Source organism: Nelusetta ayraudi, unplaced genomic scaffold (assembly GCF_046127955.1).
Source record: "Nelusetta ayraudi isolate G7.1 ecotype Tasmania unplaced genomic scaffold, CSIRO-AGI_Nayr_v1 ptg000018l, whole genome shotgun sequence".
In the NCBI taxonomy this organism is placed as follows: Eukaryota; Metazoa; Chordata; class Actinopteri; order Tetraodontiformes; family Monacanthidae; genus Nelusetta; species Nelusetta ayraudi.
The window spans coordinates 8555230-8579881 of NW_027466068.1; positions in this window are offsets into that span (position 1 = coordinate 8555230).

A 24652-nucleotide genomic window follows, 5' to 3' on the forward strand; every position below is an offset into this window, starting at 1 on the left:
CAGAAAATAACAATTCCACTCAAGTTCACCATTTCTGCTCACACTGCGCATAACTCAGCGAGAGAAGCACAATAGAGCAATAAAAAATGACATCCCACTGTCTGAATGAGTTTTCATGTTAAATTGAGAATTCAACTATTTCCTTATGGGGGAACCTACAATGTACTGAGGAACAACAGGAGAGATGTTTCCCTCATGTATTTCAGCAGAAAATAACAATTCCACTCAAGTTCACCCTTTCTGCTCACACTGCGCATAACTCAGCGAGAGAAGCACAATAGAGCAATAAAAAATGACATCCCACTGTCTGAATGAGTTTTTATGTTAAATTGAGAATTCAACTATTTCCTTATGGGGGAACCTACAATGTACTGAGGAACAACAGGAGAGATGTTTCCCTCATGTATTTCAGCAGAAAATAACAATTCCACTCAAGTTCACCCTTTCTGCTCCCACTGCGCATAACTCAGCGAGAGAAGCACAATAGAGCAATAAAAAATGACATCCCACTGTCTGAATGAGTTTTCATGTTAAATTGTAAAATCAACTATTTCCTTATGGGGGACCCTACAATGTACTGAGGAACAACAGGAGAGATGTTTCCCTCATGTATTTCAGCAGAAAATAACAATTCCACTCAAGTTCACCCTTTCTGCTCACACTGCGCATAACTCAGCGAGAGAAGCACAATAGAGCAATAAAAAATGACATCCCACTGTCTGAATGAGTTTTTATGTTAAATTGAGAATTCAACTATTTCCTTATGGGGGGACCTACAATGTACTCAGGAATAACAGGAGAGATGTTTCCCTCATGTATTTCAGCAGAAAATAACAATTCCACTCAAGTTCACCCTTTCTGCTCACACTGCGCATAACTCAGCGAGAGAAGCACAATAGAGCAATAAAAAATGACATCCCACTGTCTGAATGAGTTTTCATGTTAAATTGAGAATTCAACTATTTCCTTATGGGGGAACCTACAATGTACTGAGGAACAACAGGAGAGATGTTTCCCTCATGTATTTCAGCAGAAAATAACAATTCCACTCAAGTTCACCATTTCTGCTCACACTGCGCATAACTCAGCGAGAGAAGCACAATAGAGCAATAAAAAATGACATCCCACTGTCTGAATGAGTTTTCATGTTAAATTGAGAATTCAACTATTTCCTTATGGGGGGACCTACAATGTACTGAGGAACAACAGGAGAGATGTTTCCCTCATGTATTTCAGCAGAAAATAACAATTCCACTCAAGTTCACCCTTTCTGCTCACACTGCGCATAACTCAGCGAGAGAAGCACAATAGAGCAATAAAAAATGACATCCCACTGTCTGAATGAGTTTTTATGTTAAATTGAGAATTCAACTATTTCCTTATGGGGGGACCTACAATGTACTCAGGAATAACAGGAGAGATGTTTCCCTCATGTATTTCAGCAGAAAATAACAATTCCACTCAAGTTCACCCTTTCTGCTCACACTGCGCATAACTCAGCGAGAGAAGCACAATAGAGCAATAAAAAATGACATCCCACTGTCTGAATGAGTTTTTATGTTAAATTGAGAATTCAACTATTTCCTTATGGGGGGACCTACAATGTACTCAGGAATAACAGGAGAGATGTTTCCCTCATGTATTTCAGCAGAAAATAACAATTCCACTCAAGTTCACCCTTTCTGCTCACACTGCGCATAACTCAGCGAGAGAAGCACAATAGAGCAATAAAAAATGACATCCCACTGTCTGAATGAGTTTTCATGTTAAATTGAGAATTCAACTATTTCCTTATGGGGGTACCTACAATGTACTCAGGAATAACAGGAGAGATGTTTCCCTCATGTATTTCAGCAGAAAATAACAATTCCACTCAAGTTCACCCTTTCTGCTCACACTGCGCATAACTCAGCGAGAGAAGCACAATAGAGCAATAAAAAATAACATCCCACTGTCTGAATGAGTTTTCATGTTAAATTGTAAAATCAACTATTTCCTTATGGGGGACCCTACAATGTACTGAGGAACAACAGGAGAGATGTTTCCCTCATGTATTTCAGCAGAAAATTACAATTCCACTCAAGTTCACCCTTTCTGCTCACACTGCGCATAACTCAGCGAGAGAAGCACAATAGAGCAATAAAAAATGACATCCCACTGTCTGAATGAGTTTTCATGTTAAATTGAGAATTCAACTATTTCCTTATGGGGGAACCTACAATGTACTGAGGAACAACAGGAAAGATGTTTCCCTCATGTATTTCAGCAGAAAATAACAATTCCACTCAAGTTCACCCTTTCTGCTCACACTGCGCATAACTCAGCGAGAGAAGCACAATAGAGCAATAAAAAATGACATCCCACTGTCTGAATGAGTTTTCATGTTAAATTGAGAATTCAACCATTTCCTTATGGGGGGACCTACAATGTACTCAGGAATAACAGGAGAGATGTTTCCCTCATGTATTTCAGCAGAAAATAACAATTCCACTCAAGTTCACCCTTTCTGCTCACACTGCGCAAAACTCAGCGAGAGAAGCACAATAGAGCAATAAAAAATAACATCCCACTGTCTGAATGAGTTTTCATGTTAAATTGTAAAATCAACTATTTCCTTATGGGGGACCCTACAATGTACTGAGGAACAACAGGAGAGATGTTTCCCTCATGTATTTCAGCAGAAAATAACAATTCCACTCAAGTTCACCCTTTCTGCTCACACTGCGCATAACTCAGCGAGAGAAGCACAATAGCGCAATAAAAAATGACATCCCACTGTCTGAATGAGTTTTCATGTTAAATTGAGAATTCAACTATTTCCTTATGGGGGGACCTACAATGTACTCAGGAATAACAGGAGAGATGTTTCCCTCATGTATTTCAGCAGAAAATAACAATTCCACTCAAGTTCACCCTTTCTGCTCACACTGCGCATAACTCAGCGAGAGAAGCACAATAGAGCAATAAAAAATGACATCCCACTGTCTGAATGAGTTTTCATGTTAAATTGTAAAATCAACTATTTCCTTATGGGGGAACCTACAATGTACTGAGGAACAACAGGAGAGATGTTTCCCTCATGTATTTCAGCAGAAAATAACACTTCCACTCAAGTTCACCCTTTCTGCTCACACTGCGCATAACTCGGCGAGAAAAGCACAATAGAGCAATAAAAAATGACATCCCACTGTCTGAATGAGTTTTCACCCCATCAGACTTGAATTGAATTAGGGTTAACGATAAGGCTGAAACTAGGGTTAGGGTTAGGGTTAGCTGAAATTAGGGTTAGGGTTTCTGCGTTCCTCAAGTATTAGAAACCCCAAATTTGGCGTGGGCGCTTCTTTGGGGCTCTTGATGAAATAGCAAGTGGCCCCATGTCTCTAGGACAAAGTTGAAATTTCACCCCATAGACTTGCATTGAATTAGGGTTAACGTTAAGGCTGAAACTAGGGTTAGGGTTAGGGTTAGTTGAAATTAGGGTTAGGGTTTCTGCCTTCCTCAAGTATTAGAAACCCCAAATTTTGCGTGGACACTTCTTGGGGGCTCCTGATGAAAAAGCAAATGGTCCCATGTCTCTAGGACAAAGTTGAAATTTCACCCCATAGACTTGCATTGAATTAGGATTAACGTTAAGGCTGAAACTAGGGTTAGGGTTAGGGTTAGTTGAAATTAGGGTTAGGGTTTCTGCGTTCCTCAAGTACTAGAAGACCCAAATTCGGCGTGTGCGCTTCTTTGGGGGCTCTTGATGAAAAAGCAAGTGGCCCCATGTCTCTAGGACAAAGTTGAAATGTCAACCCATAGACTTGCATTGAATGAGGGTTAAGGATAAGGCTGAAAGTAGGGTTAGGGTAGGGATGGAGTTGTTATTCTCTGCTGCAATACATGAGGGAAACATCTCTCATGTTGTTCCTCAGTACATTTTAGGTTCCCCAACAAGGAAAAAGGTGAATTCTGAATTTAACATGAAAACTCATTCAGACGTCAGGATGTCATTCTTTATGGTGTTTATTGGCCTTATCTCAACGATTTGAGAGGTTGTTTTTTTTTTTTTTTTAAAGGAGCAGCAGTGATATCTGTGCTGACTTACTCTGAAAGAATTCTGTTTCTCCTGTTTCTGAGCTGAATTGAAAGTCTCCATGCAAGACAACAGCTGCACACAGCTGCACACAGCTTTACACTTGAACACTCATTCATACACATGAGCCTGAAGGAATAAACAGAGGTCTGTCATCAGTCATGGCGTGAAAAAATATTTTCTGCTCCTCCTGTGTTCATAAAGAGTTTTTTTTTTATATCTTTTTTAATGTTCCCCAGTAAATTGAGTGTTATTCAAGCAGCAGAAGCAGCATCAGCAACACCAGCAGCTGCTGAAGTACTTTAATTGGTTTGTAATCAGACTTACAAGTCTGTTTACAAACAACTTCAGACTTCAAAGCGTTTGAACGGCTTTGATCATCAGACCTAAAAGTCTGTTTACAAACACAACTTCAGACTTCAAAGTTTTTGCAAATGTTTCAACACGCATTCCATCACTTTGATGTCTTTTTTCTTCAAGCAGCAGCATTTTTTATTGAGCAAATTGTATTCTGTGTGGAATAACAGGTTGGATTTTTTTTTTCTCTTTTGTTCCTCAGCTGAATCAAGACATCTATGAAAGTAAACAGTCGCATACAGATTTTGAAAATAAAACTCATTCAACCACTTGGATTTCTTCTTTTATTGTGGTTATGGGCCTTATCTCAACAAGTTGAGATGTTGTCTTTTTTTTGAAGGAGCAGCTGTGATATCTGTGCTGACTTACTCTGAAAGAACTCTGTTTCTCCTGTTTCTGAGCTGAATGAAAGTCTCCATGCAAGACAACAGCTGCACAGAGCTGCACACAGCTTTACACTTGAACACTCATTCATACACATGAGCCTGGAGGAATAAACATAGCAAAACAAAGATTCAAATGAAACTGACAATACACCAGGTCAGTGTTCATCAAGCAACGGAATACGCACAGTGCCCCTCAATCTCAGACCAACAGAGAGTCGACTGTGAACGATCGTCACCTGATATTCATCATACGGTCTGTGTCTCCACCCACAGGCGTAATGGTGCCACTGCACATCACCAAACGCATAAGAACAAATCAACCATGTAAATGAATCGACACCACTGAAACAAGAGAGAAATTGTTTCATCAATAACTGGAATAATTTTATTAAAAATATAAATATATATATATATATATATATATATATATATATATTTCAATAGTTATCTGCTTTAATCAATGTGTGTGGGGGGAGTGGGGGCACTGAATTAGTGAATTCAGGAATTTGTGAAAGAAAACAAGTGCTTTATGCTCATTGCGAGCATAAAAGGTGAACTTGAATGGAATTGTAATTCTCTGCTGAAAAAAATAAGGAAAAAATCTTTCCTGTTGTTCCTCTATTGTCAGTCTCATTTGAATCTTTGTTTTGCTTTGTTTATTCCTCCAGGCTGATGAGTATGAATGAGTATTCAAGTGTAAAGCTGTGTGCAGCTCTGTTTTCTTGCATAGAGACTTTAATTCAGCTCAGAAACAGGAGAAAAAGAGTTATTTCAGAGTAAGTCAGCACAGATATCACTGCTGCTCCTTCAAAAAAAAGATTTCAACTATTTCCTTATGGGGGAACCTACAATGTAGTGAGGAACAACAGGAGAGATGTTTCCCTCATGTATTTCAGCAGAAAATAATTCCACTCAAGTTCACCCTTTCTGCTCACACTGCGCATAACTCAGCGAGAGAAGCACAATAGAGCAATAAAAAATGACATCCCGCTGTCTGAATGAGTTTTCATGTTAAATTGAGAATTCAACTATTTCCTTATGGGGGAACCTACAATGTAGTGAGGAACAACAGGAGAGATGTTTCCCTCATGTATTTCAGCAGAAAATAACAATTCCACTCAAGTTCACCCTTTCTGCTCACACTGCGCATAACTCAGCGAGAGAAGCACAATAGAGCAATAAAAAATGACATCCCACTGTCTGAATGAGTTTTTATGTTAAATTGAGAATTCAACTATTTCCTTATGGGGGGACCTACAATGTACTGAGGAACAACAGGACAGATGTTTCCCTCATGTATTTCAGCAGAAAATAACAATTCCACTCAAGTTCACCCTTTCTGCTCACACTGCGCATAACTCAGCGAGAGAAGCACAATAGAGCAATAAAAAATGACATCCCACTGTCTGAATGAGTTTTCATGTTAAATTGAGAATTCAACTATTTCCTTATGGGGGGACCTACAATGTACTGAGGAACAACAGGAGAGATGTTTCCGTCATGTATTTCAGCAGAAAATAACAATTCCACTCAAGTTCACCCTTTCTGCTCACACTGCACATAACTCAGCGAGAGAAGCACAATAGAGCAATAAAAAATGACATCCCACTGTCTGAATGAGTTTTCATGTTAAATTGAGAATTCAACTATTTCCTTATGGGGGGACCTACAATGTACTCAGGAACAACAGGAGAGATGTTTCCCTCATGTATTTCAGCAGAAAATAACAATTGCACTCAAGTTCACCCTTTCTGCTCACACTGCGCATAACTCAGCGAGAGAAGCACAATAGAGCAATAAAAAATGACATCCCACTGTCTGAATGACTTTTTGTGTTAAATTGTGATATCAACTATTTCCTTGTGGGGGAACCTACAATGTACTGAGGAACAACAGGAGAGATGTTTCCCTCATGTATTTCAGCAGAAAATAACAATTCCACTCAAGTTCACCCTTTCTGCTCACACTGCGCATAACTCAGCGAGAGAAGCACAATAGAGCAATAAAAAATGACATCCCACTGTCTGAATGAGTTTTCATGTTAAATTGAGAATTCAACTATTTCCTTATGGGGGAACCTACAATGTACTGAGGAACAACAGGAGAGATGTTTCCCTCATGTATTTCAGCAGAAAATAACAATTCCACTCAAGTTCACCATTTCTGCTCACACTGCGCATAACTCAGCGAGAGAAGCACAATAGAGCAATAAAAAATGACATCCCACTGTCTGAATGAGTTTTCATGTTAAATTGAGAATTCAACTATTTCCTTATGGGGGAACCTACAATGTACTGAGGAACAACAGGAGAGATGTTTCCCTCATGTATTTCAGCAGAAAATAACAATTCCACTCAAGTTCACCCTTTCTGCTCACACTGCGCATAACTCAGCGAGAGAAGCACAATAGAGCAATAAAAAATGACATCCCACTGTCTGAATGAGTTTTTATGTTAAATTGAGAATTCAACTATTTCCTTATGGGGGAACCTACAATGTACTGAGGAACAACAGGAGAGATGTTTCCCTCATGTAGTTCAGCAGAAAATAACAATTCCACTCAAGTTCACCCTTTCTGCTCACACTGCGCATAACTCAGCGAGAGAAGCACAATAGAGCAATAAAAAATGACATCCCACTGTCTGAATGAGTTTTCATGTTAAATTGAGTATTCAACTATTTCCTTATGGGGGAACCTACAATGTACTGAGGAACAACAGGAGAGATGTTTCCCTCATGTATTTCAGCAGAAAATAACAATTCCACTCAAGTTCACCCTTTCTGCTCACACTGCGCATAACTCAGCGAGAGAAGCACAATAGAGCAATAAAAAATGACATCCCACTGTCTGAATGAGTTTTTATGTTAAATTGAGAATTCAACTATTACCTTATGGGGGAACCTACAATGTACTGAGGAACAACAGGAGAGATGTTTCCCTCATGTATTTCAGCAGAAAATAACAATTCCACTCAAGTTCACCCTTTCTGCTCACACTGCGCATAACTCAGCGAGAGAAGCACAATAGAGCAATAAAAAATGACATCCCACTGTCTGAATGAGTTTTCATGTTAAATTGAGAATTCAACTATTTCCTTAAGGGGGAACCTACAATGTACTGAGGAACAACAGGAGAGATGTTTCCCTCATGTATTTCAGCAGAAAATAACAATTCCACTCAAGTTCACCCTTTCTGCTCACACTGCGCATAACTCAGCGAGAGAAGCACAATAGAGCAATAAAAAATGACATCCCACTGTCTGAATGAGTTTTCATGTTAAATTGAGAATTCAACTATTTCCTTATGGGGGAACCTACAATGTACTGAGGAATAACAGGAGAGATGTTTCCCTCATGTATTTCAGCAGAAAATAACAATTCCACTCAAGTTCACCCTTTCTGCTCACACTGCGCATAACTCAGCGAGAGAAGCACAATAGAGCAATAAAAAATGACATCCCACTGTCTGAATGAGTTTTCATGATAAATTGAGAATTCAACTATTTCCTTATGGGGGGACCTACAATGTACTCAGGAATAACAGGAGAGATGTTTCCCTCATGTATTTCAGCAGAAAATAACAATTCCACTCAAGTTCACCCTTTCTGCTCACACTGCGCATAACTCAGCGAGAGAAGCACAATAGAGCAATAAAAAATGACATCCCACTGTCTGAATGAGTTTTCATGTTAAATTGAGAATTCAACTATTTCCTAATGGGGGAACCTACAATGTACTGAGGAACAACAGGAGAGATGTTTCCCTCATGTATTTCAGCAGAAAATAACAATTCCACTCAAGTTCACCCTTTCTGCTCACACTGCGCATAACTCAGCGAGAGAAGCACAATAGAGCAATAAAAAATGACATCCCACTGTCTGAATGAGTTTTCACCCCATCAGACTTGAATTGAATTAGGGTTAACGATAAGGCTGAAACTAGGGTTAGGGTTAGGGTTTGCTGAAATTAGGGTTAGGGTTTCTGCGTTCCTCAAGTATTAGAAACCCCAAATTTGGCGTGGGCGCTTCTTTGGGGCTCTTGATGAAATAGCAAGTGGCCCCATGTCTCTAGGACAAAGTTGAAATTTCACCCCATAGACTTGCATTGAATTAGGGTTAACGTTAAGGCTGAAACTAGGGTTAGGGTTAGGGTTAGTTGAAATTAGGGTTAGGGTTTCTGCCTTCCTCAAGTATTAGAAACCCCAAATTTTGCGTGGACACTTCTTGGGGGCTCCTGATGAAAAAGCAAATGGTCCCATGTCTCTAGGACAAAGTTGAAATTTCACCCCATAGACTTGCATTGAATTAGGGTTAACGTTAAGGCTGAAACTAGGGTTAGGGTTAGGGTTAGTTGAAATTAGGGTTAGGGTTTCTGCGTTCCTCAAGTACTAGAAGACCCAAATTCGGCGTGTGCGCTTCTTTGGGGGCTCTTGATGAAAAAGCAAGTGGCCCCATGTCTCTAGGACAAAGTTGAAATGTCAACCCATAGACTTGCATTGAATGAGGGTTAAGGATAAGGCTGAAAGTAGGGTTAGGGTAGGGATGGAGTTGTTATTCTCTGCTGCAATACATGAGGGAAACATCTCTCATGTTGTTCCTCAGTACATTTTAGGTTCCCCAACAAGGAAAAAGGTGAATTCTGAATTTAACATGAAAACTCATTCAGACGTCAGGATGTCATTCTTTATGGTGTTTATTGGCCTTATCTCAACGATTTGAGAGGTTGTTTTTTTTTTTTTTTTTAAAGGAGCAGCAGTGATATCTGTGCTGACTTACTCTGAAAGAATTCTGTTTCTCCTGTTTCTGAGCTGAATTGAAAGTCTCCATGCAAGACAACAGCTGCACACAGCTGCACACAGCTTTACACTTGAACACTCATTCATACACATGAGCCTGAAGGAATAAACAGAGGTCTGTCATCAGTCATGGCGTGAAAAAATATTTTCTGCTCCTCCTGTGTTCATAAAGAGTTTTTTTTTTATATCTTTTTTAATGTTCCCCAGTAAATTGAGTGTTATTCAAGCAGCAGAAGCAGCATCAGCAACACCAGCAGCTGCTGAAGTACTTTAATTGGTTTGTAATCAGACTTACAAGTCTGTTTACAAACAACTTCAGACTTCAAAGCGTTTGAACGGCTTTGATCATCAGACCTAAAAGTCTGTTTACAAACAACTTCAGACTTCAAAGTTTTTGAAAATGTTTCAACACGCATTCCATCACTTTGATGTCTGTTTTCTTCAAGCAGCAGCATTTTTTATTGAGCAAATTGTATTCTGTGTGGAATAACAGGTTGGATTTTTTTTTCTCTCTTGTTCCTCAGCTGAATCAAGACAACTATGAAAGTAAACAGTCGCATAAAGATTTTGAAAAGAAAACTCATTCAACCATTTGGATTTCTTTTTTTTATTGTGGTTATGGGCCTTATCTCAACAAGTTGAGATGTTGTCTTTTTTTTTGAAGGAGCAGCTGTGATATCTGTGCTGACTTACTCTGAAAGAACTCTGTTTCTCCTGTTTCTGAGCTGAATGAAAGTCTCCATGCAAGACAACAGCTGCACACAGCTGCACACAGCTTTACACTTGAACACTCATTCATACACATGAGCCTGAAGGAATAAACAGAGGTCTGTCATCAGTCAATGGCGTGAAAAAATATTTTCTGCTCCTCCTGTGTTCATAAAGAGTTTTTTTTTTTATATCTTTTTTAATGTTCCCCAGTAAATTGAGTGTTATTCAAGCAGCAGAAGCAGCATCAGCAACGCCAGCAGCTGCTGAAGCACTTTAATTGGTTTGTAATCAGACTTACAAGTCTGTTTACAAACAACTTCAGACTTCAAAGCGTTTGAACGGCTTTGATCATCAGACCTAAAAGTCTGTTTACAAACAACTTCAGACTTCAAAGCGTTTGAACGGCTTTGATCATCAAACCTAAAAGTCTGTTTACAAACAACTTCAGACTTCAAAGTTTTTGAAAATGTTTCAACACGCATTCCATCACTTTGATGTCTGTTTTCTTCAAGCAGCAGCATTTTTTATTGAGCAAATTGTATTCTGTGTGGAATAACAGGTTGGATTTTTTTTTCTCTCTTGTTCCTCAGCTGAATCAAGACATCTATGAAAGTAAACAGTCGCATACAAATTTTGAAAAGAAAACTCATTCAACCACTTGGTTTTCTTCTTTTATTGTTGTTATGGGCCTTATCTCAACAAGTTGAGATGTTTTCTTTTTTGTTGAAGGAGCAGCTGTGATATCTGTGCTGACTTACTCTGAAAGAACTCTGTTTCTCCTATTTCTGAGCTGAATGAAAGTCTCCATGCAAGACAACAGCTGCACACAGCTGCACACAGCTTTACACTTGAACACTCATTCATACACATGAGCCTGAAGGAATAAACAGAGGTCTGTCATCAGTCATGGCGTGAAAAAATATTTTCTGCTCCTCCTGTGTTCATAAAGAGCTTTTGTTTTATATATTTTTTAATGTTCCCCAGTAAATTGAGTGTTATTCAAGCAGCAGAAGCAGCATCAGCAACGCCAGCAGCTGCTGAAGCACTTTAATTGGTTTGTAATCAGACTTACAAGTCTGTTTACAAACAACTTCAGACTTCAAAGCGTTTGAACGGCTTTGATCATCAGACCTAAAAGTCTGTTTACAAACACAACTTCAGACTTCAAAGCTTTTGCAAATGTTTCAACACGCATTCCATCACTTTGATGTCTTTTTTCTTCAAGCAGCAGCATTTTTTATTGAGCAAATTGTATTCTGTGTGGAATAACAGGTTGGATTTTTTTTTCTCTTTTGTTCCTCAGCTGAATCAAGACATCTATGAAAGTAAACAGTCGCATACAGATTTTGAAAAGAAAACTCATTCAACCACTTGGATTTCTTCTTTTATTGTGGTTATGGGCCTTATCTCAACAAGTTGAGATGTTGTCTTTTTTTTGAAGGAGCAGCTGTGATATCTGTGCTGACTTACTCTGAAAGAACTCTGTTTCTCCTGTTTCTGAGCTGAATGAAAGTCTCCATGCAAGACAACAGCTGCACAGAGCTGAACACAGCTTTACACTTGAACACTCATTCATACACATGAGCCTGGAGGAATAAACATAGCAAAACAAAGATTCAAATGAAACTGACAATACACCAGGTCAGTGTTCATCAAGCAACGGAATACGCACAGTGCCCCTCAATCTCAGACCAACAGAGAGTCGACTGTGAACGATCGTCACCTGATATTCATCATACGGTCTGTGTCTCCACCCACAGGCGTAATGGTGCCACTGCACATCACCAAACGCATAAGAACAAATCAACCATGTAAATGAATCGACACCACTGAAACAAGAGAGAAATTGTTTCATCAATAACTGGAATAATTTTATTAAAAATATAAATATATATATATATATATATATATATATATATATATTTCAATAGTTATCTGCTTTAATCAATGTGTGTGGGGGGAGTGGGGGCACTGAATTAGTGAATTCAGGAATTTGTGAAAGAAAACAAGTGCTTTATGCTCATTGCGAGCATAAAAGGTGAACTTGAATGGAATTGTAATTCTCTGCTGAAAAAAATAAGGAAAAAATCTTTCCTGTTGTTCCTCTATTGTCAGTCTCATTTGAATCTTTGTTTTGCTTTGTTTATTCCTCCAGGCTGATGAGTATGAATGAGTATTCAAGTGTAAAGCTGTGTGCAGCTCTGTTTTCTTGCATAGAGACTTTAATTCAGCTCAGAAACAGGAGAAAAAGAGTTATTTCAGAGTAAGTCAGCACAGATATCACTGCTGCTCCTTCAAAAAAAAGATTTCAACTATTTCCTTATGGGGGAACCTACAATGTAGTGAGGAACAACAGGAGAGATGTTTCCCTCATGTATTTCAGCAGAAAATAATTCCACTCAAGTTCACCCTTTCTGCTCACACTGCGCATAACTCAGCGAGAGAAGCACAATAGAGCAATAAAAAATGACATCCCGCTGTCTGAATGAGTTTTCATGTTAAATTGAGAATTCAACTATTTCCTTATGGGGGAACCTACAATGTAGTGAGGAACAACAGGAGAGATGTTTCCCTCATGTATTTCAGCAGAAAATAACAATTCCACTCAAGTTCACCCTTTCTGCTCACACTGCGCATAACTCAGCGAGAGAAGCACAATAGAGCAATAAAAAATGACATCCCACTGTCTGAATGAGTTTTTATGTTAAATTGAGAATTCAACTATTTCCTTATGGGGGGACCTACAATGTACTGAGGAACAACAGGACAGATGTTTCCCTCATGTATTTCAGCAGAAAATAACAATTCCACTCAAGTTCACCCTTTCTGCTCACACTGCGCATAACTCAGCGAGAGAAGCACAATAGAGCAATAAAAAATGACATCCCACTGTCTGAATGAGTTTTCATGTTAAATTGAGAATTCAACTATTTCCTTATGGGGGGACCTACAATGTACTGAGGAACAACAGGAGAGATGTTTCCGTCATGTATTTCAGCAGAAAATAACAATTCCACTCAAGTTCACCCTTTCTGCTCACACTGCACATAACTCAGCGAGAGAAGCACAATAGAGCAATAAAAAATGACATCCCACTGTCTGAATGAGTTTTCATGTTAAATTGAGAATTCAACTATTTCCTTATGGGGGGACCTACAATGTACTCAGGAACAACAGGAGAGATGTTTCCCTCATGTATTTCAGCAGAAAATAACAATTGCACTCAAGTTCACCCTTTCTGCTCACACTGCGCATAACTCAGCGAGAGAAGCACAATAGAGCAATAAAAAATGACATCCCACTGTCTGAATGACTTTTTGTGTTAAATTGTGATATCAACTATTTCCTTGTGGGGGAACCTACAATGTACTGAGGAACAACAGGAGAGATGTTTCCCTCATGTATTTCAGCAGAAAATAACAATTCCACTCAAGTTCACCCTTTCTGCTCACACTGCGCATAACTCAGCGAGAGAAGCACAATAGAGCAATAAAAAATGACATCCCACTGTCTGAATGAGTTTTCATGTTAAATTGAGAATTCAACTATTTCCTTATGGGGGAACCTACAATGTACTGAGGAACAACAGGAGAGATGTTTCCCTCATGTATTTCAGCAGAAAATAACAATTCCACTCAAGTTCACCATTTCTGCTCACACTGCGCATAACTCAGCGAGAGAAGCACAATAGAGCAATAAAAAATGACATCCCACTGTCTGAATGAGTTTTCATGTTAAATTGAGAATTCAACTATTTCCTTATGGGGGAACCTACAATGTACTGAGGAACAACAGGAGAGATGTTTCCCTCATGTATTTCAGCAGAAAATAACAATTCCACTCAAGTTCACCCTTTCTGCTCACACTGCGCATAACTCAGCGAGAGAAGCACAATAGAGCAATAAAAAATGACATCCCACTGTCTGAATGAGTTTTTATGTTAAATTGAGAATTCAACTATTTCCTTATGGGGGAACCTACAATGTACTGAGGAACAACAGGAGAGATGTTTCCCTCATGTAGTTCAGCAGAAAATAACAATTCCACTCAAGTTCACCCTTTCTGCTCACACTGCGCATAACTCAGCGAGAGAAGCACAATAGAGCAATAAAAAATGACATCCCACTGTCTGAATGAGTTTTCATGTTAAATTGAGTATTCAACTATTTCCTTATGGGGGAACCTACAATGTACTGAGGAACAACAGGAGAGATGTTTCCCTCATGTATTTCAGCAGAAAATAACAATTCCACTCAAGTTCACCCTTTCTGCTCACACTGCGCATAACTCAGCGAGAGAAGCACAATAGAGCAATAAAAAATGACATCCCACTGTCTGAATGAGTTTTTATGTTAAATTGAGAATTCAACTATTACCTTATGGGGGAACCTACAATGTACTGAGGAACAACAGGAGAGATGTTTCCCTCATGTATTTCAGCAGAAAATAACAATTCCACTCAAGTTCACCCTTTCTGCTCACACTGCGCATAACTCAGCGAGAGAAGCACAATAGAGCAATAAAAAATGACATCCCACTGTCTGAATGAGTTTTCATGTTAAATTGAGAATTCAACTATTTCCTTAAGGGGGAACCTACAATGTACTGAGGAACAACAGGAGAGATGTTTCCCTCATGTATTTCAGCAGAAAATAACAATTCCACTCAAGTTCACCCTTTCTGCTCACACTGCGCATAACTCAGCGAGAGAAGCACAATAGAGCAATAAAAAATGACATCCCACTGTCTGAATGAGTTTTCATGTTAAATTGAGAATTCAACTATTTCCTTATGGGGGAACCTACAATGTACTGAGGAATAACAGGAGAGATGTTTCCCTCATGTATTTCAGCAGAAAATAACAATTCCACTCAAGTTCACCCTTTCTGCTCACACTGCGCATAACTCAGCGAGAGAAGCACAATAGAGCAATAAAAAATGACATCCCACTGTCTGAATGAGTTTTCATGATAAATTGAGAATTCAACTATTTCCTTATGGGGGGACCTACAATGTACTCAGGAATAACAGGAGAGATGTTTCCCTCATGTATTTCAGCAGAAAATAACAATTCCACTCAAGTTCACCCTTTCTGCTCACACTGCGCATAACTCAGCGAGAGAAGCACAATAGAGCAATAAAAAATGACATCCCACTGTCTGAATGAGTTTTCATGTTAAATTGAGAATTCAACTATTTCCTAATGGGGGAACCTACAATGTACTGAGGAACAACAGGAGAGATGTTTCCCTCATGTATTTCAGCAGAAAATAACAATTCCACTCAAGTTCACCCTTTCTGCTCACACTGCGCATAACTCAGCGAGAGAAGCACAATAGAGCAATAAAAAATGACATCCCACTGTCTGAATGAGTTTTCACCCCATCAGACTTGAATTGAATTAGGGTTAACGATAAGGCTGAAACTAGGGTTAGGGTTAGGGTTTGCTGAAATTAGGGTTAGGGTTTCTGCGTTCCTCAAGTATTAGAAACCCCAAATTTGGCGTGGGCGCTTCTTTGGGGCTCTTGATGAAATAGCAAGTGGCCCCATGTCTCTAGGACAAAGTTGAAATTTCACCCCATAGACTTGCATTGAATTAGGGTTAACGTTAAGGCTGAAACTAGGGTTAGGGTTAGGGTTAGTTGAAATTAGGGTTAGGGTTTCTGCCTTCCTCAAGTATTAGAAACCCCAAATTTTGCGTGGACACTTCTTGGGGGCTCCTGATGAAAAAGCAAATGGTCCCATGTCTCTAGGACAAAGTTGAAATTTCACCCCATAGACTTGCATTGAATTAGGGTTAACGTTAAGGCTGAAACTAGGGTTAGGGTTAGGGTTAGTTGAAATTAGGGTTAGGGTTTCTGCGTTCCTCAAGTACTAGAAGACCCAAATTCGGCGTGTGCGCTTCTTTGGGGGCTCTTGATGAAAAAGCAAGTGGCCCCATGTCTCTAGGACAAAGTTGAAATGTCAACCCATAGACTTGCATTGAATGAGGGTTAAGGATAAGGCTGAAAGTAGGGTTAGGGTAGGGATGGAGTTGTTATTCTCTGCTGCAATACATGAGGGAAACATCTCTCATGTTGTTCCTCAGTACATTTTAGGTTCCCCAACAAGGAAAAAGGTGAATTCTGAATTTAACATGAAAACTCATTCAGACGTCAGGATGTCATTCTTTATGGTGTTTATTGGCCTTATCTCAACGATTTGAGAGGTTGTTTTTTTTTTTTTTTTTAAAGGAGCAGCAGTGATATCTGTGCTGACTTACTCTGAAAGAATTCTGTTTCTCCTGTTTCTGAGCTGAATTGAAAGTCTCCATGCAAGACAACAGCTGCACACAGCTGCACACAGCTTTACACTTGAACACTCATTCATACACATGAGCCTGAAGGAATAAACAGAGGTCTGTCATCAGTCATGGCGTGAAAAAATATTTTCTGCTCCTCCTGTGTTCATAAAGAGTTTTTTTTTTATATCTTTTTTAATGTTCCCCAGTAAATTGAGTGTTATTCAAGCAGCAGAAGCAGCATCAGCAACACCAGCAGCTGCTGAAGTACTTTAATTGGTTTGTAATCAGACTTACAAGTCTGTTTACAAACAACTTCAGACTTCAAAGCGTTTGAACGGCTTTGATCATCAGACCTAAAAGTCTGTTTACAAACAACTTCAGACTTCAAAGTTTTTGAAAATGTTTCAACACGCATTCCATCACTTTGATGTCTGTTTTCTTCAAGCAGCAGCATTTTTTATTGAGCAAATTGTATTCTGTGTGGAATAACAGGTTGGATTTTTTTTTCTCTCTTGTTCCTCAGCTGAATCAAGACAACTATGAAAGTAAACAGTCGCATAAAGATTTTGAAAAGAAAACTCATTCAACCATTTGGATTTCTTTTTTTTATTGTGGTTATGGGCCTTATCTCAACAAGTTGAGATGTTGTCTTTTTTTTTGAAGGAGCAGCTGTGATATCTGTGCTGACTTACTCTGAAAGAACTCTGTTTCTCCTGTTTCTGAGCTGAATGAAAGTCTCCATGCAAGACAACAGCTGCACACAGCTGCACACAGCTTTACACTTGAACACTCATTCATACACATGAGCCTGAAGGAATAAACAGAGGTCTGTCATCAGTCAATGGCGTGAAAAAATATTTTCTGCTCCTCCTGTGTTCATAAAGAGTTTTTTTTTTTATATCTTTTTTAATGTTCCCCAGTAAATTGAGTGTTATTCAAGCAGCAGAAGCAGCATCAGCAACGCCAGCAGCTGCTGAAGCACTTTAATTGGTTTGTAATCAGACTTACAAGTCTGTTTACAAACAACTTCAGACTTCAAAGCGTTTGAACGGCTTTGATCATCAGACCTAAAAGTCTGTTTACAAACAACTTCAGACTTCAAAGCGTTTGAACGGCTTTGATCATCAAACCTAAAAGTCTGTTTACAAACAACTTCAGACTTCAAAGTTTTTGAAAATGTTTCAACACGCATTCCATCACTTTGATGTCTGTTTTCTTCAAGCAGCAGCATTTTTTATTGAGCAAATTGTATTCTGTGTGGAATAACAGGTTGGATTTTTTTTTCTCTCTTGTTCCTCAGCTGAATCAAGACATCTATGAAAGTAAACAGTCGCATACAAATTTTGAAAAGAAAACTCATTCAACCACTTGGTTTTCTTCTTTTATTGTTGTTATGGGCCTTATCTCAACAAGTTGAGATGTTTTCTTTTTTGTTGAAGGAGCAGCTGTGATATCTGTGCTGACTTACTCTGAAAGAACTCTGTTTCTCCTATTTCTGAGCTGAATGAAAGTCTCCATGCAAGACAACAGCTGCACACAGCTGCACACAGCTTTACACTTGAACACTCATTCATACACATGAGCCTGAAGGAATAAACAGAGGTCTGTCATCAGTCATGGCGTGAAAAAATATTTTCTGCTCCTCCTGTGTTCATAAAGAGCTTTTGTTTTATATATTTTTTAATGTTCCCCAGTAAATTGAGTGTTATTCAAGCAGCAGAAGCAGCATCAGCAACGCCAGCAGCTGCTGAAGCACTTTAATTGGTTTGTAATCAGACTTACAAGTCTGTTTACAAACAACTTCAGACTTCAAAGCGTTTGAACGGCTTTGATCATCAGACCTAAAAGTCTGTTTACAAACACAACTTCAGACTTCAAAGCTTTTGCAAATGTTTCAACACGCATTCCATCACTTTGATGTCTTTTTTCTTCAAGCAGCAGCATTTTTTATTGAGCAAATTGTATTCTGTGTGGAATAACAGGTTGGATTTTTTTTTCTCTTTTGTTCCTCAGCTGAATCAAGACATCTATGAAAGTAAACAGTCGCATACAGATTTTGAAAAGAAAACTCATTCAACCACTTGGATTTCTTCTTTTATTGTGGTTATGGGCCTTATCTCAACAAGTTGAGATGTTGTCTTTTTTTTGAAGGAGCAGCTGTGATATCTGTGCTGACTTACTCTGAAAGAACTCTGTTTCTCCTGTTTCTGAGCTGAATGAAAGTCTCCATGCAAGACAACAGCTGCACAGAGCTGAACACAGCTTTACACTTGAACACTCATTCATACACATGAGCCTGGAGGAATAAACATAGCAAAACAAAGATTCAAATGAAACTGACAATACACCAGGTCAGTGTTCATCAAGCAACGGAATACGCACAGTGCCCCTCAATCTCAGACCAACAGAGAGTCGACTGTGAACGATCGTCACCTGATATTCATCATACGGTCTGTGTCTCCACCCACAGGCGTAATGGTGCCACTGCACATCACCAAACGCATAAGAACAAATCAACCATGTAAATGAATCGACACCACTGAAACAAGAGAGAAATTGTTTCATCAATAACTGGAATAATTTTATTAAAAATATAAATATATATATATATATATATATATATATATATATATATATATATATATATATATTTCAATAGTTATCTGCTTTAATCAATGTGTGTGGGGGGAGTGGGGGCACTGAATTAGTGAATTCAGGAATTTGTGAAAGAAAACAAGTGCTTTATGCTCATTGCGAGCATAAAAGGTGAACTTGAATGGAATTGTAATTCTCTGCTGAAAAAAATAAGGAAAAAATCTTTCCTGTTGTTCCTCTATTGTCAGTCTCATTTGAATCTTTGTTTTGCTTTGTAATTCAGCTCAGAAACAGGAGAAAAAGAGTTATTTCAGAGTAAATCAGCACAGATATCACTGCTGCTCCTTCAAAAAAAAGATTTCAACTATTTCCTTATGGGGGAACCTACAATGTAGTGAGGAATAACAGGAGAGATGTTTCCCTCATGTATTTCATGATACATGCGCATAACTCAGCGAGAGAAGCACAATAGAGCAATAAAAAATGACATCCCACTGTCTGAATGAGTTTTCATGTTAAATTGAGAATTCAACTATTTCCTTATGGGGGGACCTACAATGTACTCAGGAATAACAGGAGAGATGTTTCCCTCATGTATTTCAGCAGAAAATAACAATTCCACTCAAGTTCACCCTTTCTGCTCACACTGCGCATAACTCAGCGAGAGATGCACAATAGCGCAATAAAAAATGACATCCCACTGTCTGAATGAGTTTTCATGTTAAATTGAGAATTCAACTATTTCCTAATGGGGGACCCTACAATGTACTGAGGAACAACAGGAGAGATGTTTCCCTCATGTATTTCAGCAGAAAATAACAATTCCACTCAAGTTCACCCTTTCTGCTCACAATGCGCATAACTCAGCGAGAGAAGCACAATAGCGCAATAAAAAATGACATCCCACTGTCTGAATGAGTTTTCATGTTAAATTGAGAATTCAACTATTTCCTTATGGGGGGACCTACAATGTACTCAGGAATAACAGGAGAGATGTTTCCCTCATGTATTTCAGCAGAAAATAACAATTCCACTCAAGTTCACCCTTTCTGCTCACACTGCGCATAAGTCAGCGAGAGAAGCACAATAGAGCAATAAAAAATGACATCCCACTGTCTGAATGAGTTTTCATGTTAAATTGAGAATTCAACTAGTTCCTTATGGGGGGACCTACAATGTACTCAGGAATAACAGGAGAGATGTTTCCCTCATGTATTTCAGCAGAAAATAACAATTCCACTCAAGTTCACCCTTTCTGCTCACACTGCGCATAACTCAGCGAGAGAAGCACAATAGAGCAATAAAAAATGACATCCCACTGTCTGAATGAGTTTTCATGTTAAATTGAGAATTCAACTATTTCCTTATGGGGGTACCTACAATGTACTCAGGAATAACAGGAGAGATGTTTCCCTCATGTATTTCAGCAGAAAATAACAATTCCACTCAAGTTCACCCTTTCTGCTCACACTGCGCATAACTCAGCGAGAGAAGCACAATAGAGCAATAAAAAATGACATCCCACTGTCTGAATGAGTTTTCATGTTAAATTGAGAATTCAACTATTTCCTTATGGGGGTACCTACAATGTACTCAGGAATAACAGGAGAGATGTTTCCCTCATGTATTTCAGCAGAAAATAACAATTCCACTCAAGTTCACCCTTTCTGCTCACACTGCGCATAACTCAGCGAGAGAAGCACAATAGAGCAATAAAAAATGACATCCCACTGTCTGAATGAGTTTTCATGTTAAATTGTAAAATCAACTATTTCCTTATGGGGGACCCTACAATGTACTGAGGAACAACAGGAGAGATGTTTCCCTCATGTATTTCAGCAGAAAATAACAATTCCACTCAAGTTCACCCTTTCTGCTCACACTGCGCATAACTCAGCGAGAGAAGCACAATAGAGCAATAAAAAATGACATCCCACTGTCTGAATGAGTTTTCATGTTAAATTGAGAATTCAACTATTTCCTTATGGGGGAACCTACAATGTACTGAGGAACAACAGGAGAGATGTTTCCCTCATGTATTTCAGCAGAAAATAACAATTCCACTCAAGTTCACCATTTCTGCTCACACTGCGCATAACTCAGCGAGAGAAGCACAATAGAGCAATAAAAAATGACATCCCACTGTCTGAATGAGTTTTCATGTTAAATTGAGAATTCAACTATTTCCTTATGGGGGAACCTACAATGTACTGAGGAACAACAGGAGAGATGTTTCCCTCATGTATTTCAGCAGAAAATAACAATTCCACTCAAGTTCACCCTTTCTGCTCACACTGCGCATAACTCAGCGAGAGAAGCACAATAGAGCAATAAAAAATGACATCCCACTGTCTGAATGAGTTTTCATGTTAAATTGAGAATTCAACTATTTCCTTATGGGGGGACCTACAATGTACTGAGGAACAACAGGAGAGATGTTTCCCTCATGTATTTCAGCAGAAAATAACAATTCCACTCAAGTTCACCCTTTCTGCTCACACTGCGCATAACTCAGCGAGAGAAGCACAATAGAGCAATAAAAAATGACATCCCACTGTGTGAATGAGTTTTCATGTTAAATTGAGAATTCAACTATTTCCTTATGGGGGAACCTACAATGTACTGAGGAACAACAGGAGAGATGTTTCCCTCATGTATTTCAGCAGAAAATAACAATTCCACTCAAGTTCACCCTTTCTGCTCACACTGTGCATAATTCAGCGAGAGAAGCACAATAGAGCAATCAAAAAATGACATCCCACTGTCTGAATGAGTTTTCATGTTAAATTGTGAAATCAACTATTTCCTTGTGGGGGAACCTACAATGTACTGAGGAACAACAGGAGAGATGTTTCCCTCATGTATTTCAACAGAAAATAACAATTCCACTCAAGTTCACCCTTTCTGCTCACACTGCGCATAACTCAGCGAGAGAAGCACAATAGAGCAATAAAAAATGACATCCCACTGTCTGAATGAGTTTTCATGTTAAATTGAGAAATCAACTATTTCCTCATGGGGGAACCTACAATGTACTGAGGAACAACAGGACAGATGTTTCCCTCATGTATTTCAGCAGAAAATAACAATTCCACTCAAGTTCACCCTTTCTGCTCACACTGCGCATAACTCAGCGAGAGAAGCACAATAGAGCAATAAAAAATGACATCCCACTGTCTGAATGACTTTTTGTGTTAAATTGTGATATCAACTATTTCCTTATGGGGGAACCTACAATGTACTGAGGAACAACAGGAGAGATGTTTCCCTCATGTATTTCAGCAGAAAATAACACTTCCACTCAAGTTCACCCTTTCTGCTCACACTGCGCATAACTCAGCGAGAGAAGCACAATAGAGCAATAAAAAATGACATCCCACTGTCTGAATGAGTTTTCATGTTAAATTGAGTATTCAACTATTTCCTTATGGGGGAACCTACAATGTACTGAGGAACAACAGGAGAGATGTTTCCCTCATGTATTTCAGCAGAAAATAACAATTCCACTCAAGTTCACCCTTTCTGCTCACACTGCGCATAACTCAGCGAGAGAAGCACAATAGAGCAATAAAAAATGACATCCCACTGTCTGAATGAGTTTTCATGTTAAATTGAGTATTCAACTATTTCCTTATGGGGGAACCTACAATGTACTGAGGAACAACAGGAGAGATGTTTCCCTCATGTATTTCAGCAGAAAATAACAATTCCACTCAAGTTCACCCTTTCTGCTCACACTGCGCATAACTCAGCGAGAGAAGCACAATAGAGCAATAAAAAATGACATCCCACTGTCTGAATGAGTTTTCATGTTAAATTGAGAATTCAACTATTTCCTTATGGGGGGACCTAAAATGTACTGAGGAACAACAGGAGAGATGTTTCCCTCATGTATTTCAGCAGAAAATAACAATTCCACTCAAGTTCACCCTTTCTGCTCGCACTGCGCATAACTCAGCGAGAGAAGCACAATAGAGCAATAAAAAATGACATCCCACTGTCTGAATGAGTTTTCATGTTAAATTGAGAATTCAACTATTTCCTTATGGGGGAACCTACAATGTACTGAGGAACAACAGGAGAGATGTTTCCCTCATGTATTTCAGCAGAAAATAACAATTCCACTCAAGTTCACCCTTTCTGCTCACACTGCACATAACTCAGCGAGAGAAGCACAATGGCGCAATAAAAAATGACATCCCACTGTCTGAATGAGTTTTCATGTTAAATTGAGAATTCAACTATTTCCTTATGGGGGGACCTACAATGTACTGAGGAACAACAGGAGAGATGTTTCCCTCATGTATTTCAGCAGAAAATAACAATTCCACTCAAGTTCACCCTTTCTGCTCACACTGCACATAACTCAGCGAGAGAAGCACAATAGAGCAATAAAAAATGACATCCCACTGTCTGAATGAGTTTTCATGTTAAATTGAGAATTCAACTATTTCCTTATGGGGGGACCTACAATGTACTCAGGAACAACAGGAGAGATGTTTCCCTCATGTATTTCAGCAGAAAATAACAATTGCACTCAAGTTCACCCTTTCTGCTCACACTGCGCATAACTCAGCGAGAGAAGCACAATAGAGCAATAAAAAATGACATCCCACTGTCTGAATGACTTTTTGTGTTAAATTGTGATATCAACTATTTCCTTGTGGGGGAACCTACAATGTACTGAGGAACAACAGGAGAGATGTTTCCCTCATGTATTTCAGCAGAAAATAACACTTCCACTCAAGTTCACCCTTTCTGCTCACACTGCACATAACTCAGCGAGAGAAGCACAATAGAGCAATAAAAAATGACATCCCACTGTCTGAATGAGTTTTCATGTTAAATTGAGAATTCAACTATTTCCTTATGGGGGAACCTACAATGTACTGAGGAACAACAGGAGAGATGTTTCCCTCATGTATTTCAGCAGAAAATAACAATTCCACTCAAGTTCACCCTTTCTGCTCACACTGCGCATAACTCAGCGAGAGAAGCACAATAGAGCAATAAAAAATGACATCCCACTGTCTGAATGAGTTTTCATGTTGAATTGAGAATTCAACTATTTCCTTATGGGGGGACCTACAATGTACTCAGGAACAACAGGAGAGATGTTTCCCTCATGTATTTCAGCAGAAAATAACAATTCCACTCAAGTTCACCCTTTCTGCTCACACTGCACATAACTCAGCGAGAGAAGCACAATAGAGCAATAAAAAATGACATCCCACTGTCTGAATGAGTTTTCATGTTAAATTGAGAATTCAACTATTTCCTTATGGGGGGACCTACAATGTACTCAGGAACAACAGGAGAGATGTTTCCCTCATGTATTTCAGCAGAAAATAACAATTGCACTCAAGTTCACCCTTTCTGCTCGCACTGCGCATAACTCAGCGAGAGAAGCACAATAGAGCAATAAAAAATGACATCCCACTGTCTGAATG